The sequence below is a fragment of the Caloenas nicobarica genome, chromosome 2 (genome assembly GCF_036013445.1).
Source record: "Caloenas nicobarica isolate bCalNic1 chromosome 2, bCalNic1.hap1, whole genome shotgun sequence".
Lineage (NCBI taxonomy): Eukaryota > Metazoa > Chordata > Aves > Columbiformes > Columbidae > Caloenas > Caloenas nicobarica.
The window spans coordinates 31,613,426-31,630,626 of NC_088246.1; positions in this window are offsets into that span (position 1 = coordinate 31,613,426).

Here is a 17,201-nt window from a genome sequence, read left to right on the forward strand (position 1 = left end):
CCCACAAGACATGGACCACTTCAGTAGCTCTCTTCCCAAAGCATATGTCTATATAAGCTGATTTGTAATCACTTTTTGATCAAGATCACCTCGATATTCATTTACTTCACTGACTGATTTTTTTAAAAACTTGTTTTTCTTTTAATTTGACCACCTGTTTGCTATTATGCTGAGTTCAGTTTAGGTCTCAATGAAAACATTTTTACTGTTGGCTGACCAAATGGACACCAATTGTATAACAGCTGCTGTTTGATAGGTGCAGAAGATGAGCCTGTGGAAAATGTGGCAATGTGTTTTGCAGACTTAAAAAAAGAAAAAAACATAACACAATGCCTTGTTCAAAAGCAGGCACTCAGGATTATTGTGGTTATTGATGTTTTATTCTGGCAGTCAATGTATGAACATTAAGCACAAGAGAGTCCCTTTCCTGAAATCAAAGTAGGCAAGATAACCCAGAGCAGAGCAGAATGCAGCATCAGGGCCACACTTCATATCGGTCCCATTCTTTTGTTACTTAAGATTTAAGCTAAGTAGGAACATAGAACTGAGCACAGAAAACAAAGCAGAGAAGGTACAAATCAAAGACAACAAAGGCATATGTGGAAAGATTGTCAGGGGATGAGAGGAAGTAGGAGAAATTTGGAGCTAACAGTCTATTTGCTTAGTGAATCTAGTCAAAACCATGAAAGACTCAGCCAAAATCATCATAATTTTTGTTTGTTTTATTAGGTTTTCTTTGTCAGTACGTATGAGCAAATGCTGCTAAACCGCTATAGTGAAGAACAAAAATATTTTCAGATACAGAAGCCTCACATATATCAGCTATACCTCCAAATGTGGAATAAATGCGATCCAAGGATGGAACAAAGTTCCGCAAAGAGACAGAAGAGAGAAATTATACATTCCAGAAGTCTTTTAAAGCATCGTAGTGGCATCTAGTGAGCAAAGAATCAGTTTCTGTTGGGAAGAAATTCAAATGTGGTATTGAACATTGAATTAGCTAGAAAAACAACTCAGAGGAGTTAAAAACACCTCCAGTAATTAAAGGATGAATCACAGTTCTGACCAGAAACTACATCATGAAAGATTAATGTGTAGGTTTCACCACACTAAAGAATGTAAGAAATGGAAACATTCCTGGGCCACATTACTTCTGCTCTGCCAGCAAACTTAAAAAAAAAAAAAAAAGAAAAAAGAAAAAAGAAAAAACTAAACTCCATCTCCTCCACATTCCCAGTGGCTTGTTTTAGTAACTTGTCTCTGCCTACGTAGAGAAAGACAACTGTATTTTCACAGATGTTAATAAGTGACTCTCCTCTGCCAGGATTTGGCAACTGCTGCCCCATATTGGAAGATCTGGGAACTCTAACTGCAGCAAATTGTGCAAAATGTATGTTATATACAGCATAGTTTGCCTTGTAAAGTAGCAAGATTTTCAAGTAAAGGGAACTGATTAACGTAACAGTTTGGAGAAATTTCTACAACAGCTGCAAGGACTGATTCAGAACTCTTTCTCAAAATGCTGAAATATCAGTACAGATATTTGCACGATCTTATAGCTGAACACAAAACAACGTTGTGAATACACAGTCTTCCTGAGAATTTTTATTCCTCCCTGGACATTTGGAGTCCTGAAGCTGCAGAACCACCCAGTTCTACATAAATATGTAGAATTATTCCATGCTTATGTAGTACAGCACATAGACTGAAAATGTGCTTTTCTGTCCCACCATATTGACCATATTATACACATGGAGGGATAAAAAAACCCAAATCCTCAGCAAAACAAAGGCAAAACTGGTATGATAAGACAGTCTTGTGGCTAAAAAAAAAAAGTACAAAATTGATGGTGGGGTTTAGGGCTTGCTTGAGATCCGGATTACAATTATATTCCTGCCTGCAATAAATTGGCAGGTTATCTTGAAAATAAAGGAATACAATTATGCTGTAGTAAAATTGTGTAAAAAAAAAAAATCCTTTGTGTACACCATCAGTGGTTCTCCAGGTATTTAACAATTTATCAGCTGCCTTTTACACATAGGGAAGCTAATCAGCTATTTCCTCAGTCTCATAATAAAGAGTTTTGCCAAAGCTAGAATCAAGTCCAATTTCTGCTTTTTCCCTTTGTACATAGTCATGACAGTGGTTGACCTGGCAGCTCATCCAAACTACCCTGAATCGAGTCATGACATTGATTATTTTTCTAGCTTTTGGTTTTTTGTTTTTCTTGCTTCTCCTGGGTCCCAGGCCCCCTTTCTTCTTGGAGTGGCAGAAAAGAAAGCAAGCAACTAATTAATACAGAAAAAAAAATAGGCAAGGAAACTCCAAACATATCCAGTTACCTTTCTGGTTTACATCACCCAATGTGTTATTTTGTGGAAGGCCTGCATATGAAGGACCCACTTGCTTTCCAGCCCTGGAGCAATGATTGAAATGTAGTGTACTCCTATGAGCAGAGCACACCTCTGGAAGTTTTGGAATATCTATTCTGGAACTTCTCATTTCAAACTATTTTGAACAGGTTTCAAACTATAGATAATGAGATTGGCTGTAGTAACAGAAGCTCTAACATTCCCCCAGTGGAATATGGGACTGCAAACCTGGAAAACTGCAACTTGCCTAACATCTAAATACCAAGGATGAAGACTGTGACTTATTGAGATCGTTACGAATTTTGTTACCACAAAAAATATTCTGAAGAGCTTAAGGTCTGTGCAATGCAATGACAAAAAAAATACTTTCTTTGGATGTGTAAAACTGAGAATATTAAAAAATGAGAAGGGAGTAATCCAGCTGCTGTTATGCACAACACTCATAAGGCAAGTACTTGACCATACTTGTGTTTGTTCTTTAGGGATGATATCAAATCCTGGAGTTCAAAGGAGGGTCACAGAAGTTATACAAGGCCTGGAAAACAAGTCATCTCAATCACAGATTAAGGCTTATCAGACATGAGCTTGAGCACAAACTATAGTCACACACAGGGAGAAATTCTGCAAAATAACGAGAAAAAATAACAAGAAGCTTTTCAGCCTTGTTGACAAGGACTTTACAAGACCCATTTTCTGAGCACTAACAGTAAAGTTCAATCCTTAAACATGACAATAGCTTATAAGTGAAGATGATCAAACATAGGGAAAGTCAGGGACTGTGGCGTCGAGTTCCTAAGGTGAAACTAACTCTCTAATAAAATTTTTGCTCTCATTGAGCTTTAAGGAAATTTTCTTCAGCCCCTTCTTCCATATGTTGATATAGATGAAGAGGTAGTGAGAGGAAACTGGGCCAAATGGAAGTGCAGTCTTTCCAGATGTCCAGACTAATGGACCTGTACCTCCTACACCCCCTCACCTTAGGTACGACTGTATATACTCCACCTCCATGTTATGTGAGACATTTCATGCTTCGAGCTTTCAGTACCTCACATAAAAGTCAGAGAGAATTTTTAATTTCTGCTTTAATTTCCTTTTTTTTTTTTTTTGATTGTCACCTTTCTGTTACACATCAGAGACAGAACACATCTAGGGACTGAGTACTAAGACAGTCAAGAAATAAGACCATCTTTCTGGCCCCCGTTTGGTTTGTCTCGCACCCTCATTCTGATCACAGGTGTGGGTGTCAGGGAACACTGGGAGCCCAGAGCTACCCAGGCATGGGTAGAGCTGGGCCTGGCAGCCAGGGCCTGTCCCACCGCCCCAGCTTTGAGGCAGCAGGGGCAGCCCCAGGCATCAGGTACCTCCCTGGGGAATGGGCCAGGCTGGAATGCGGGACTGGATAAGTCAGAGTGTGTCCACGTAAATGAGTAAAGTACAATAAGGATTGTAGCAACTCGCCCACGGATACCTTAGCATGGGCTGAATCCAAGGTGATTCTGCCATTTTACAGAAGAGAGTATCCATACACAGCTGCTGCAGAGTAGCAGTGATTAGTGACTGACTTGCTTGATTAGAGGAGTCGTCAGGCAAACTTTGCAATGCAACTGTGTTCAGATCAAGTAAAGAAAACAAATTAAGTGGGAGGATTGAAAACATAGGCATTCCTGCCAGATGTTTATGGAGAGCCAAGAAAAGAAACAGGATACTAAGCCCCTCCTGTACTAGCCAAAAGAACAGATTCTGGCTGCGAAAAGCAGTTGCTTTCTTTCCTCCATTGGTGGGTGATGCAACATCCTTGCTCTAAAACACACTCTGCCAGAGTCCCTGTACAATCAACCGAAAAGCTTCTGAAAACACTTCTCATGTCTCAGCCAGGCTGCAGACCCCACTTCGCTTCCAATCGGCCAGAGAAACTGGACATGGGAAAGATTTACTGAGTTAGCCAGTCTGTGTCTGTGAACAGGAGGCAATAATTCAAGTTATTGAAAGGAAGTTGAAACAGTAGGGTCTAAAATATTTGATTGTGAAACCAGTGATGGCCTGTCAGTTCTTAGGCCAACTCTGTCCTACTTCACAATGCCCAGGCAGGTCCAAAGCATGCACGCTGATCACAGTCCCCAGTGGGACCATTTAGTTGTTTAAACTAAAAATAAATTAAAATAAAAATAAAATAAAAGGCTGCCACTTTGTGAAATCTCAGCTTTAGTTTTGGCCTCAGGGACCTGAAGCTGCCAAGGGAAGTCCCATTCAGGCACCATCAACTGAGGCCAATTTCCAGACTCCTTTAGACACCTGCAGTTTTCCAAGACCTGTTTTGATTCTTCAAAGAGCACCTGGAATCTCAGTAGTATCCCTCTCTTGCGAGCCCAAGGATACAGACCAGTGAGCCTCATAGTACTCTGAGAGAACAAGTGGCAGCAAAAAATGCTTGTGCTACCGAAGCTTTGTTCCAGAGACTTGTTAAAAGAAAACATATATGAGAAAGTAACTATTAACTAACAAAATAAACCAGCTTTAATTCCTATTCAGTCAATTTCTATTTTTTTTTTGCACTACTGTTAGGCATCACACAGGTTTGTAATCTCTGTACAGAATCAAATACTGTACTGCATGAAGTGAATTACTTGGCAAAATGTGACAGATTTCACAGTGAGAATACTGAAGTTATTTGAATTTGGTTTTTATCATCTAATTTCCTTTGTTTCTTTAACAGTCTAAAAAGCCAAAGGAAAAGAATATCACAACTGAAGTGTGAGAGGGATTCATAATTTATAACTTTTTGACATCAATCACAAGGAGTCACAGGAAGAGAGAAGACTGGAAGCACTGATACCTGGAAAGATGCATATAAATAACAGCACAGAGGTAGCTCCTTAGGCTCCTGCTCATCTTTCCACTTCTTTTATTAATTATTGCATGATAGCCTCACTACTTGGAACACCTCCCTCCCGCTTACTAGTATCAGCAGCATAGGCCTCTCAGAATATGTCAACTGAAAGCCAGGAAGGAGGTCACAAGACAGGCCAAGTCTAAGTTCCCCACTCTGTTCAAAGCACAGGATAGCACTTTCATTAAAAAAATGTCTTAGCTACAGAATAGTTTAATGATCCTACTTTCATCTTGGTCTTTCAAATTTTTCCTCCCTCTTTCCTTCTCTCTCCTCTGTACTCCTGTTTTTTTAAAGCACAGGGAAAATTTTAAATAATAACGATCAAACCAAAATTGTTTGGAAGGAAAAAAAAAGGACAAAACTCAATATTCCATAGAAATTAAGTTATTAAAACAGTACCAAAGTTCTCCTTTTTCTTTAATTTACTAGAAGAATCTTGATTTTTTTTCCTCTGCACTCAAGTTCTCAGTATTATATTAGTTCATAATGAAAATAATGGGGGCAAAATGGACCTGAGCAGAAAATGTCAAACCATTTCGTGTTTTAGTTCAAATATGGAGAGGAAATGTCACAGTGACTGATAAGTTCAGTGACCTAAGATATTATTTATCACACTTACATACATTACAGGGGTTTTATTATCTTTAAGAACCAATGGTCCTTTATAAAAATAAGGGATTATTTTGGTCCCAAGGATAGAATCACAAAGAAGCCTCTCAGTGTGTTATGATTAATTAGCCTTTTTCAAAAAGCATTGGGTAGAATCAAGATTAGACTCCTAGGACCAAACATGAAACAATAGCTTGATTTATTCCCAGCAGTTTTAATGCATGGAGATGACAGCCTCTTCACAAATGTCTCACTTATTTGGTACTTTCAAGCCCCAGGTCAGAATTAGAAAAAAAAAAAAAAAACAACAAACCAAAAAAACCCAAACCAAACACAACCAAAAAAACCCATGAAAGAATGGCTAAATCCATGGCACTAATATTCATACCCTTTGATTTCATGGCAGTTACCCACAGATCTGCAAGTTCTAGGATTGTATAATCTTTTCCATGGTTTGTCTCTGCAGTTTCCAGTGACAGCTACAGTGACAGGAATCTCAAGTAATGCTCCTTCTGGAGACATGTGGTGGACAGACTCCACTGACTACTAAAAATTCACTGCCAAGTTTTAGTTTCTGATGCATGTATTTTGCTTTTTAGCAGATTGTAGGGCAGACTGGTTCTAATGAAGGTGATAATTTAGTTCACTGATCAGAAATAATTGAAGGATGTGGAATTCTATGGGTAAAAAACAAGACGAGAATCCAAAAGGGTAATTTAGGAAGAATATCAAAAAGGGAATTTCAGTAGACACTTAACCCTCGGGAAGAGAAATTGCTACAGCACTGTGCTGGGATCCCACGAATCTTCAGTTTAATTCTAGCCACTTATCTGCCAAAAAGCTTAGTTTTATTGCCTAAGCTTCTTGATCTGCAAAATGGGCGTCAGGATAGGATATTTCTGTAAAGTATTTTGGTATTTTTAAGTCAATATTCTACATAAAGGTGACTTATTTCTGTCATAGGCAAAGCTATTAGAGGTGAAATTTAGTCTCTGCATAAATCAGTCACACTTTGCCAAACTTTCAGGTTTTTGTATTTGAGATTTACTGTGTATGAAACAATGCTGTATTTGCAAGCTGGCTGAACAAGAATTTTTTTACTGGTGTGTAGTATCTATTGTTCACTTCTATTTATTGTAAAGGAAATAGATTGTATTGTACCAGGCCCAAAGGTGGTATTAGCTAGTAGACGCCTTTGCTATTGAAGTAATAAATTACCAAGTTTTTCTATCAGCTTCACTAAAGAGGCAACTCTGTGTTCATATGCTGAACAAATGGAGCATTGTTTCAGACAAGAGATTCTGATTCAGAAGGTATTCAAAATTTCACTGCACTTAACTGATAAAAGAAACACTTTCCCTCCTTTACTACATAATAATTCGCAATTACACAGAGAAAAAACACACAGAGCTATAGATTCCCACTAGAGCATTGACCTGAAACAGACAAGAAACGGCTGGAACATCTACATTTATCCTGTCACCATCCCTCTACATTTCACCTTAAAATAAATGTTCCTATTGGTATTGTATTTAGACCCCTTAGCGAGGTGATGGGTGCAAAAAAAGATATGCTAAATTAAATCTGCTACGGTTTAGGCACTGACTGTGCTGCTTTTTTTCCTCTTACTGTTTGGCCTTTGTTATTCTATTTCCACGCGAAGAATTTGGCCCTTTGGTGCACTACAGAGAATCCAAAGAACTAACCTTTTAGTGTTGGGAAACAGCTAATGTTCCTGCCAGTGAGCTAAAGCTGGAGTATCCCTTTGTCATGGCCAAATTTATGACATGGATCAAAAACTATAAAAAGCTGCGTTGCATCCTGCCATTAAGGAGAATTAATATTTTCAGTGGTATGTTAACCAAAGTTTTTCCAGTGTCTCTCGTTAAAAGTAGATTGTTGACTTTTTATCCTGGTGTGCCAAACATTTTCACTGAAACCCTAACAGGACTTTCATCTTACAACCATTATTTCTTAATGGACTTGGATAGAGGCAGTGTATGGGAATGGATTTCCTTTTTAGCTCAGCGCAATGGCCCATCATTAGTGTGCTGGGTCTTGGAGAACCATTACACATGCAAACATTTAAAGTATTTCCAGGGTAACTACTTTTCTTTCCTGAAATGCAATTCATGTTTTATCTATTATATTTGAGCAACATTTGGTCACATTTCACCTTTCAAGTATCTCTACTGTGATCACTTCTCATTCTGCTGTATAGTAAAAGTCATAACGAATGAGATCATACACAAAACCATTTTTTTATGGAGTGGATTTTGTAGAACTTTCCCCTCATCTTGGGCAATAAATCTGTCTCTGAAAACCACGAAGCCCAAATGCTGAGCATTTGACAAGAATATTGTATGACGACATCACTCACCACTTATTTCTTGAGCAGATTTTAGCATTCATATTTGGGAAAAAAAAAAAAAATCTAAAGTTTGCCCTTTCAGTGTTTCTATTTCTGGAGATTTCTACTCATTCTTGTTTTCCTACCGGTGATGCCCTGATATTCGTCACCAAACAGCACTCACTTGCTTTGCAAGAATGTTGGGGTTTTTTTTTCCAAGCTGACACGAGCAGTGTCAACTGCTTTCAGAAGTTGCCCATTTCTCCCATTAAGCCCTCTCATTCTTAATATGTACTTCTAAAGATTCCTTAACAATTACATACACAGATGCAGTTTTGGAAACTTTCAACCTTTGATGGTATTTTGAATCACAGCCCTATTGGCAGCAAATGAACTCACAGTTACAACCCTGGAGTGTGATACCATCAGTTCTAAGAAGCTGTGTAATATTTATATGTCTTCATTCAGACTTTATATCAAATGTAACAGGCTTTGCAACCTTCATTAAGAAAACCTGGCACCCAGAGGTTACCATATGTTGCTCTTTTTAGGCTAGTGTTTAAGTACAGATGCATATTTATTTTTCAGCTCTACAGTTCTCCCTGAACTGTGCTTACTGCAAAGCTAATGAAACCATTGCTTTAATCCCCCCTGGCCTTCAGGGTACATCATATGCTCCTTACTATTCAAGAATTCTTTTCAGTGTGCTTTCTATTTCCTTACTTCTCCAGTATTTATAACGTCCCAGTTCAAGAGGCTTTCCTTTTTCTACCGAAATCAGAGAAACTAAAACCTTTGGTATCACAGTGAAGGTGGAACTGAAGCCAAATCTGCCCAAGTCAGATGCAGAACAGTTCTTCCTCCACCCTTTCCCATTTTCTTAGCATCTTCTCACTTAGCTGAGCCACCCAGGGCAGCCTTCCTTTATTAACAGACTTGTCAGTTGGGCTGCTTGCCTTTCTAATCCAAAGATCCTTCTTGTATTCCAGCTATTGTTTATTCCTACAACATAGTTACTGTGGACTTCCAAATTCTGAACCCAAGGTTATTACTTAAGGCTTCGCAACAGGCACTGGCTGCCCTCTTTATAGCAGATGAATGCATCTAAAATTTCTGTTATTTCTCTTCCTGTATTGTAACGTTTCCACATTTTCTTCAGGCCTGATCCAAACACCATTTGAGTTAGTGAAAACACCACAAACATAGTAGGCATTTTTTTTTTTTTTTTAATAAGGAACATATTCCAATTCATTTGAACTATGGACCCCATCCCACTGCCTTGATTCACACACCTAACCTTTAGTTGGAAGAGCAAATGTAAGGCGTGCTGGAGGCCTTAAGGATATTGCTGAAAATAACGGCTACAGATTTGGCCTCATTTTCATCTTTCCGTTTCTGCAGTGGATGTTTTGCAAGAGATTAATTCCTCTGTGCTTGATACTAGTCTGTAAGATTAGACTTTTATACTATTTTTTATACTTCAGTAAATCCCACTGAACTCATTCTGGTTTAAGCTTCTTCTTAGAGAAGACTATTATATGCAAGCTGAATCTCTTAACTATATCAAATCCAATATAAACACTCTCTTTATAAGACACACCTCACTCTAATGCTTAGTGTGGAACTCCTAACGAAAATTATAAATGAAGTGCTTTGTTCAGGCATTTAACTCTTTCATTCCTAATATCAAATCACAATCTTTAAGCTGTTTTTATTTTGCACTTGAAAATAAATATAAAGGGAAGTCATAACTTAACCCATATGATGTATTCGAGCAAATCTGGGAGAAGATTTTAATAAGAAATGAAAACTTAGGATGTGACTTCGCCAAAGTTTTGAGTTTTTTTAGTCTCATTTTTGGAGGGGTGTCTTGGAAGGAGAGGGAGGAGGGGGAACGTGCTAAAACTTTGCTAATTGTTGGAGAATTCAAACCTGTTTTCGTTTATTTGAAATTATTACATAATGGAAGCGGGACGCCATAATTCAACCCAAATGGACGACTTCAATAAGCGAGTGGAAATGATTCAGTACATTAAAGCAAAGCTGTTTCAATAACAAATCTTTATTATAATCAGGAGTGAAGTGGTTAATTTAAGTTTTTACTGAAAAACAGGCTGGCAAAAATGTTTCCAGGGATGTGGGGATTTTTTTCCTTTTACTCAGTAGGGGTTTGGAGAGGAGGTTTGGAAGGGAAGGAGGGCTTCGGTTCCAGGATCCCCGCATTCCCACGAGTTCCATTAAGGAAGGGGGAAGGGCTTCCTGCTGAGGCAGCCATCTGCAGCTTTCTGTGAACAGCAGGAACCAAAGGCCTGGCAAAAGGAGAGTAAACCCAGGGTGACAATTTTGTCTGCATTCAAAGTCAGAATGTGCCTGATTTTTTCTTATTATTAGTTGTGTTGTTCCTACCATTATTATTAAGGAGGGCGGGGGGCTTCTCCAGCAGAATTAGCAAGTCTATAATGGAATATTAATTAGGAGCAAACAATAGTGTTAGAGGCAGAAAAGTGTCTAGCACAAACACACCCTGACAGCCTCTCCTGGAATGTGCTGCCGACAGCAAGCTGGGATTGTCATCATCCAAGCTACTGTTGCTCTGCTTCAAGCTATCTGGAGTCCGTGGATGGATGTCTGAGGTCCCCTTAAGTTATTGCTTTCTAGGCTAGAGTAAATTAGACCTGGATTTTTGTAAAGTGCTGTCACTTAATACCTATTTTATTAAGGTTATTTTTATGCCCATAATTTGAGGCTAACACATCTGTTATTTCCTCCACTGCCTGGCTTTGGTGAACGTTGCCTATGGAAAGTAACAAAGAGTGACACTGGAAAAAATAACAAGGGTGTTTTAACTTCCAACATCTGGAGAAAACAATATTAAGGAAACAGGAACAAATAGGTACGGTAGCCTACAAAGCAAAAGTCCACTTTTTAACAACAGTGCATAGTTTATACGGTACAGTAGATTTTTATTATTTTAGTCTGGGCAATCTCATACAAAAAATAAGGTTGAAAAATCTCATTAAAGAAGCAGTGGTTCCAGTTCTTGTTTAGGTCATCCTAATGCCAAAACCCCAGGTACAAAGAGAGAGAGGAAAAACAATGAAAAAGTACTAATATCCCTTCCAGAAAAGAGCTTTAAAATTCCACCTCAAAAGCTTCCTGTTATGTAGTTTTCAATAAAGTTTTATCACCGCTACATATATGTCCCTGGCTGCTACCTACAGAGATGCACAGAATTCTACTGTATCACATGAAACGTCAAAACTGAATTAAGCATTCCTCTGGAGTGATAAATATCAAGATTAAGAGAGTGATGGTAGTCTTCCAAGGGAAAAAAAGAGATAAAAACAAACATAAAACCTCTTAATAGTTGCATTCGCATTATTGAATATAACAAAACAAACCAGAAAATATATGAGTGTATCAAGTAATCCTTTAGGGAAAGGGATGCATTTACCTTATAAATATCTATTTGGAAATACCACGTTTCAATACTACTATTTTTCCTTTTAAAATTTGATAGATGTATTTTTACAATGTACATTCCTAAACCCTCCCATTTGTTGTCTGAATTCCTGTTTGTGACCTTGGAATTCCAAATTTATGATGTCATCCTCTGCTTTTTTTTTTCCAAGGGCATTGTATTAGATAATGAAAACAGTATGAAAATACTTCCCTGTTCCTTCACACCCTCTCCTTTTCTCCTGTTAATAAGTATGGCTTTGACATTCATTTACCCAAAATAAAAAAAAAAAAAATAATTGAAAGGTATCTTATACTTACCATACTCTGCGAAACAGAAAGCCTACCTTTGCTTCACAAACATTGTAGGATGTTTGTAGCAGAAGCTCCTCATTTCTAGCTACTGTTTTGAAGTATGGAGGTTTCTGCTTTCATTTAATATTGTATTTTAAAGAAAACAACACATAATACTGCAGAAGAGTTTCTACCTTTTTTAAAACTCTCTAAAAGGAGGACTCTACTTCCAGTGGCACATGATTATTTTAGCAGTTTTCCTCATATAAAGGCTACATTTAAGTAAAGACTCTTTCTCCTGCCAGTAATGAGAAGTAAATAGAAGGTGGTTAAGAACAGATGCTCCTAATGGCTGGACCATTGCTTGTGACAGCAAAAGCCAGAGGAAGTCATTACACACCTAAGCAGTAGATGTGCTTTCAGCTCCCAGTACAAATAACACGTGCCCCGGGTCAGTGAAACACTCCTGCACTTGTAGAGGTTTGGTTGCCATGCAGAGCTAAAGGTTTGCCCAGGTTCTTTTCTGCATAGGCTTTTTGTCTGCGTGCATAAGAGTGACTCCAGGCACAGGTGAAACAACTCCAGGTACTGGCTGAATATCCCAGCCAGGCTGCAAAACAACAAAGTGCAGTGCGAGAGTCATGAGAAACCACTCTTCCAAATGATATCTGATTAAAACCTTAGTGCAATGTGAAAGCTGATATAATGAATTCCAGCCCAGCCCAGAAGATCCTCCTTATTTCAATAGTTGTTACAAATGCTCAGCACCGCTCAGGATTAAGTTCGAAGTCACTTTACAAATAGCATTTCCTTCACAACCCCAAAGTACTATTTTTTCTAAAGAAACTTTGTGACACAAAACCACGCAAATCAAATTAAAACAAACAAACAAAACAACAAACAAACAAAAACCACCAAAAACTGTGTTTTTTAAACACTACCGAGACCACAATGTTTGCACACTACTAAGAATACGAGCTCCCTGTTTCTGTTGTTACATCATGAAACATTGTTTTACTCAGATGAGGCTGTACATGTAAGTCCATTTCCCAACGCTGAAATCAAAGTGCTGCATCAATATAGGTGGTGTACCACTTTACAAAAACAAATAGACCCCAAAACAACTACAACTTTGCCTTAATAGCTTTGCTTTTTAAAAGTTCAGGGAGCCAACATGATTATTCTGAATCAAGATTTTCCTAGTTGTCTCCACCCACAGCAACTTCCCAAAGCTGCCTACCCATGTTCTGAAGTGTTTCCCTTCTGAAAACACACCAGACATGCTTACAAAGTTTAGATATTTAATGTTACAATGTAGACTTTTTCTTGTATACATGTTTTCAGCAGCTTCATCTGTAATTCCTCTGAATCTCCTGGTGCAGAAAACACCTTCTGCTTCAGTGAAATGAAAACGCAGTAGGCATTATTGATGAAAGGTACCGTACAACATCTGTTCACATGACACCTAGGTTTTTTCAGTTGGTTAATGTTGTAATCGCTTCAGCTATCAAAGGAATGTGGTACCTGTGGGTAGCACCTCAGAACAACATGTGGATATAACATACACCTTCCTAAATGAGTAAAATTTATCACTGAATATATAGGTACCAGGAGACCTCTCCATCACTTAAGACCCCAAAATAAGGCTCAGGTGGGATTGTGTGGGCTCTTCTCCAGCCCTGTGAGGTAAATGATGTCTAGCGAAACTACAGATACACCTGTGCAGGCAGGTGCGAGCACTTCCCTCCGTTCCTCTGTGTCTCTGGTCCCAGCCAGCAGCAAACCAGCTCCAACACAAAAGCCACATGAGCTCGTTCAGCAGAGAGCTTGGGTGAGCTGGCCTGAGCATAGCCAGCACTCAAACGCGCTCACTAAGGGTCTGCCAGCTAGTTCATCAAGTGAGCTTTTAGTTGAAGTTGTGTGCAGAATGCTGCTTAGAAATCAAATTGAAGAAGGTAATGATATCTTCCTAAAAGTCATCCAAACATGTCTTTAAAAACATGTGTAGCAATGCAAATGGCTTTAAAAATGTGTTGAACCTGTTCAATGAGCACTATGTTACAATTTTGAAAAAAAAAAAAATGGACTGTTTGCTTTCAAAGGTACACAGTTATAGCCTGCCTTCACTGTAAAAGAAATGAGGTCAAGAGGCCAGCATTTCTTGTAAATTCTGATATCCTTCCTCATTTATAAAATATGCCATGAAATGAAGTGGAAGAGGTAAATGAAGCAGTGAGCACCTAAAAGCTTTACTGACAGCTTTTGTGGTACCAAAACAAACTACACTGTATTTTTATTTATATACTTGGAATTCACCTGTTCAAATACTGACCATTGACCCCAGCTCACTAAAGTACCTAAACATGTATTTAAGCAGTTTCTGAATGTGAAGAATAAAGAAAAAGCTTAAATTAAATCATAAGTTTGAATACTTAGCTAAATTGGAATCTTATCGTTTAAATAAATTGCAGTTGCAAAGCAAGCAATTGTTCTACAAATTACCCTGAAATTATTCTAAAAGCCTATCACAGAAATCTGAGTAATTCATAATACTGGAAAGTCAACAGGAAGACCAATGTCTGTCAACTGGTGTTCGGAGCAAGATATTGATTCCCAAGTGGAGCAAGGCTAAAATGTTACACCAACGTGATCCGGCATGATTTTTCAAAAACTAACAAGCAAGGGATATACACCAGGGAATGCACCCAGGGAGCATTAGGCCACGCTTCTGAGAAGACTGGAGCTAAGAGTAGAACTCTAAGGAAATCACAAAGAAAAAAGTCATACTTCTTTGAGTCCCTAAGGATTTGCCTATAAACTCATCGCCAAGGACAGGAACCACTAGTTTACTTGTGCTTCAGATCTGTCAGAAATAAACCTTTACTTATGCTCTTTCATGCCACAGATATCACTCCTCTTCATAACGCAGTATTCTGGTATGTCTGTCAAATCTATAGCAAATATAATAATAATAATAATAATATTTATTCATCAGAAGGAGGCAAGTATAGGGTCAAAACAACTTCATCACCTTTTGCTTTCCAATTTTACTTTGAAAGAAAGTGAGATAAGCTAAGGGAAAAGAACACCGAAAAATTTCTGTGCTGAACTTCACAGGTTCAGCAAACTAATCAATGAGAATTTGCAAGAGCTGTGACAGATCTGAAGGAACTGTATAGTAAAAAAGAAACTGAAAATATTTACTAAACCAAAGGCTGTTGTCCACTAGTGTTCTCAACCAAGATGCAATGACTCTCTTCTCATGTTCCAGTGTGATAACAACTCAGAGAATAAACCACAGGAAAGGTTGGGGTCATTACTTCTGTGTTTGTATTAGACCTGGCTTCTTCTTAATTTTAACATATGAACCTTGAAACAAATATCCATTTCCTTTGTACTATGGGAAGAGGAGGTCTTTTAAAGCAGAACAAGTAATTGAAAAAAGATATTTTCTGGTTTTAATAAGAACTAAGCCAACATGATATAAAAAACCCCTATGTTTTGCAACACCTGTCACAACTTCAAAGAATGTAAAAAGTGGCTATTGTGAAAATAACAGGTGTCAGCCTAGAGATGTGAGGTCTAATATGTGGCAGAAGCACAGCAATTCAGGCAATTGCTGTTAAATGAACACACAGCCCAAATCCCCTTCAAAAAGCAAAACGGAAAAAAACCCTTATGACCCATGAGAGTAGATATTTTTAAATTCTACATTTTTATATTATCTCATAAGTAATATATCATTGAAGTATTCAAAGAGACTCAAAAATAGATTGGAACAAAACTGAGGTTGAGAAATCAAGCATTCAGGGCCAGGAAAGAGAGAAATTAGGATTAATGTGTAATTTTCTGTTTTAAAATATGGCCTTGCAAATGTTGTAAATTAATAAAAACTATGCAAAACGGATCATCGGATAAAAACTGATAAAGCTTGAATGATCTGGGATACATGGGTCTCAGAATATTAAGTTTCCTGGTCATAAAAGATTTAAGGTATCCAAAAGCCTCTGAACTGATAAATCCCTGATACAGTCCTGAAAATTGGGCAGAGTTGTCCAGTTAGTCCAGATGACAACATATTGAGTGACAGAAGCACTGGAGGTATTACAGATCTGATTCTAAAAAGAAATCAAAAGTTAACTGCAATTTGCATAGGAGGTGATGTCTTGCGATACACTATGGATAAAGGGACCATAGCTGAAATCTCAGAGTGGCTTATTATAATTTGTTTATTATTTCATAATTTTGAGTCTACTCTCACCAAATCTCTGCTAAGAGCAGAAATTAAATTTTGGGAGGGTGACAATTTGAAATTTCCTTCTATTTCTAACTACCCAAGAGGGACAGAAAGAGTAACATCCGATTAGTAACCACGCTTCCTCTGTGATGCTAACTGTGAAATATGTAGCTGGCCCAGGGTATTAACAGGGAGTATGTGCTTGAAGCATAGAAACAGACTGGGTTGTTTGAAACATAGCAACAGACTGGGTTACAGTGTCCTCCCTCACTGCTACCTAATTTGGCTTATCAAGGGTTATTCATGGTCTGGGTCCCCTGAGGAACTATCATGGTGACTCATCTACAGCCCATATCCGGTGTGTTTATCATCATGCTATCGTATATGAGAATAGCACATCGCTCACTTTAGTGATAGACAGATGTGCATTTGATGTAAGGTTTTCAGAAGTGCTTAAGTTACTTGTACATTTACTCTCATTTTTTTAAAATGCACCTGAGGAGCCTATCTAATGGTAAAGCAAAGTCACTGAGATCCTTTGGAGATCATTACCCTGGATCCCCAAAATAATTGTTCTTAATTATTAGACTCAAAAGTGTGAATCTGTTCAGCAGATGAACAACTGTTTAACTCCCATGAATAAGAAAGCAACTGAAACAGCGTTTGGGACCAGTTCAAACCACCAAGGGTACATCTTCTTATTTTTAATGAGCCACCTTTTTCTCCTTCAGTGCTATTCCTGCATCTCTTAGCATATCTCTTTTCAGTTATCACCTTATTTGAACCAAAATTATAAAGTTCCTAGTTTACCTGAGTTCTGCCTCTTCAGATTGATGGATTCTTATTTTGGGAAAAATGAATGAGGGGTATTCATTGCTCTGTTCTGTTTTACGGGAGGTACAACACTGATTGCCAGCTGCATGCACATAAGAAAGATTTTCTGAAGTGTCACAGTCCTGTCAGATGCTTTGCTTTTTTGTTCCCTGCAGC